The 3,240-nt window shown below is 29.6% G+C and overlaps 1 long non-coding RNA gene across 1 annotated transcript; it reads right to left on the reverse strand.

The window, feature by feature from the left end:
• Window positions 1-2,573: 2,573 nt before the first annotated feature.
• Window positions 2,574-3,227, reverse strand: LOC105461795. Its single transcript, XR_975980.1, has 2 exons — window positions 3,004-3,227; window positions 2,574-2,933 (listed from the first exon to the last, which is right to left on the reverse strand). It is a non-coding gene; the product is annotated as an uncharacterized LOC105461795 (long non-coding RNA).
• Between the last annotated feature and the right edge of the window lie 13 nt (window positions 3,228-3,240).

Raw genomic sequence — 3,240 nt, forward strand, 5'->3', positions numbered from 1 at the left:
AGATGTGTATAAGAGACAGTACCTAGCGCGATGACATTTTATGTCTATTTCAAGCCTGTAAAAGCGTTTTTAAATCCGTTCAATCGTTTCGGTGTTATCCATTAGAATGCAAATGTCGGTAATTCCCGACCTTTCAGCATTCTCTTAATATGTAGAAGTGTAGGTAAAGAAGGTTTTGTGTCGAAACGTATTAATGTTTTTTTTATAGAAACGTTTTAGTTAAGAATTTTTTTATTATTACAACCAAATTGTTTTAATTGCTAGTTGCTTGTCCTTTTTTTTAATTATTTTTTTTTAATTTTCAATATTTTTGTTCTTTAAGAAACACATTTTTTTGTCCATTAAAAGATTTTATTGGTAAAAAAGACGAGAAACAATTTTAATTGCTCATTTGGCTTTTTTTTAAAATATTTTTTAAAATGTTCAATATTTTTGTTCTTAAAAAAACACATTTTTTTTAGTCCATTAAAAGATTTTATTGGTAAAAAAAGACGAGAAAAATTTTAATTGCTTTTTTTGGCCTTTTTTGAAATATTAAAATTTTTAATATTTTTGTTTGTTCAAAAACACATTTTTTTTGTCCATTAAAAGATTTTATTGATAAAAAAGACGAGAAACAATTTTAATTGCTCATTTGGCTTTTTTTTAATACTTTTTAAATTTTCAATATTTTTCTTCTTAAAGAAACACATTTTTTTTGTCCATTATAAGATTTTATTGGTAAAAAGGACGAGAAATAATTTTAATTGCTTTTTGGCCTTTTTTTTAATATTTTTAAAATTTTTAATATTTTTGTTTGTTCAAAAACACATTTTTTTTGTCCATTAAAAGATTTTAATGGTAAAAAAAACGAGAAACAATTTTAATTGCTCATTTGGCTTTTTTTTAAATATTTTTTAAGTTTTCAATATTTTTCTTCTTAAAGAAACACATTTAGTTTGTCCATTAAATGATTTTATTGGTAAAAAGGACGAGAAACAATTTTAATTGCTTATTTGGCTTTTTTTTAAATATTTTTAAAATTTTTAATATTTTTCTTCTTAAAGAAACACATTTTTTTGTCCATTAAAAGATTTTATTGGTAAAAAGGACGAGACACAATTTTAATTGCTTTTTTGGCCTTTTTTTAGATATTTTTAAAATTTTTAATATTTTTGTTCAAAAACACATTTTTTTTGTCGGTGAGCCGCGGCATTGATAAGCGTGCAGTTACCCCCACTGCGCGCCGCGCGCTAGGCGTTTAGTGGTGTTAAATAAATTACCCCCACCACGCGCTATCCACTTGGTGCGCGGGGGTGGCGACCGTAGTCCGCGGCGGGCGGGCGTATCTCGCCGCGCGTTCAGATTCGACGAGCTTTATATATTTATATCTCGAAAACTATTGCGAAGATCGGAAAATAGTAGAGGACTTTTTTGTTCAGTTTTGTCCACACTACCTCCCCACAAGCGGTGTACCATTGAGTATGAGACACCCTGTATATGTGTATCTATATATACTATATACAGGATGTCCCAGAAAGGTCGTATGTCCTTTCACTGGCAGATTCTAGAGAGCATTCTAAGACGAAAACTCTTATACGAAAATGTCAAGGTTATAATACTTTTCAAATTATAACCGATTAAAGTTATCCTATTACGGCGTCTGAAATTCGCGCGCTCAGGCATGGTACATTGCGCGCGCGATTGCGGGGTGCCCTTGTCCATTGATTCACATTTAAATATTGACATAATTGATGCGCTTATCGCAAAAATATCTAATTATCGAAATTGAGTTTCTTATTTGAAAACAATAATGATTTTATAAGTTAATAACGCTTTAAATTTAAAAATCGAATTCTGACAGTTAGCTTACTTTTGCTGTAGGCGTCTCAATTTTTCATACAATAACAAAGAAATCGCTTTTAAGCTTTGTCTCGTTTATTTATAATTATTTTTAATATTAGTATGATATTACAAAATATTAATAAATAAAAGTAAGATGAGAGAAATAGTATTAATTTTAAAAATAACGAAATTTAAGAAAAAGTAAGATAAGAGAAATGGTATTAATTTAAAAAATAATGAAATTTACGGGAACTGTTTGAAGTGACCACCATCGCACTCAATACACAATTGGGCGCGTCGAAGAAATTTTGTTGTAGCACTAATAATCATATTAGGCGTTAAAGTGGCAATGGTTTCAATTATTTTGTCTTCTAATTCTTCGAGATCATCAATCGGTTCTTGGTAAACATATTGTTTTAAGTGACCCCATAAAAAAAAGTTTATAGGATCTAGATCCGGTGATCGGGCAGGCCAATGTGTATTGAGTGCGATGGTAGCCACTTCGAACAGTTCCTGTAACTCTCATTATTTTTAAAATTAATACCATTTCTCTTATCTTTTTTTTAAAATTCATTATTTTTAAAATTAATATCATTTCTTTTATCTTACTTTTAGAGATATTAATCATTTTAAATGATATATATATACACCATATATACATGTATAACTTTGTATATTTCGATGCAACAAACGAATTTTTTGTAGATAATCTTGCCTTAGAAGTAGGAGCAACCGAATAGAAAAAATCGTAAACGCGACAACACTTTTATTTCATGTAACATTGTTTATTAAATGTAAAATTAAATTATACGCCGCATATATAATTATCTCTTATCGGATAATTTAGTTTATTTTTTAATTCCGACTGACGTCTCTTTAATGCGTTTTAACTCTCTTGCTCGCAATTAGGTAATATACAGATAAAAGGTAATCAATTCCAATATGCCTCCATTAAGCTTTGCGAATTTTTCGATGCAATTACGTGGTCCAACACAGAATGATAAATATAAGTAAGAGTAACGATTTCAGATCTTCTTGGGCAAAAATCTATCTGGTTTAAATATCTCTGGATTTTGGCAATTCAGAGAACGCATAACGTGATTATTGCCCTGTGAAGTTCGCGTCAACAAATCTTATACATGTTATTAATTATACATAAAATGTGTCATATTTTTTTACCTTGCTAACATTTGTCTTCTATGACGCTTATTAAATCGGTATTTGATTCAAAGATTTGCATTAAGATTACAGACAGGAACAAATCTTATACGAATTGGATCAGCAGAGCCAAGTACGATACCAACCTCCATTCGAAGATCCTTTAAATAGTTAACGGGCTCCAAGTAAAAATTGTGTATCAGAGAGGCTATCATAGCCTTCATTTCCAACATAGCAAATCGTTGACCTATAATTTAA

This window comes from Wasmannia auropunctata, unplaced genomic scaffold, assembly GCF_000956235.1.
Source record: "Wasmannia auropunctata unplaced genomic scaffold, wasmannia.A_1.0 LD277640.1, whole genome shotgun sequence".
Taxonomy (NCBI): Eukaryota; Metazoa; Arthropoda; class Insecta; order Hymenoptera; family Formicidae; genus Wasmannia; species Wasmannia auropunctata.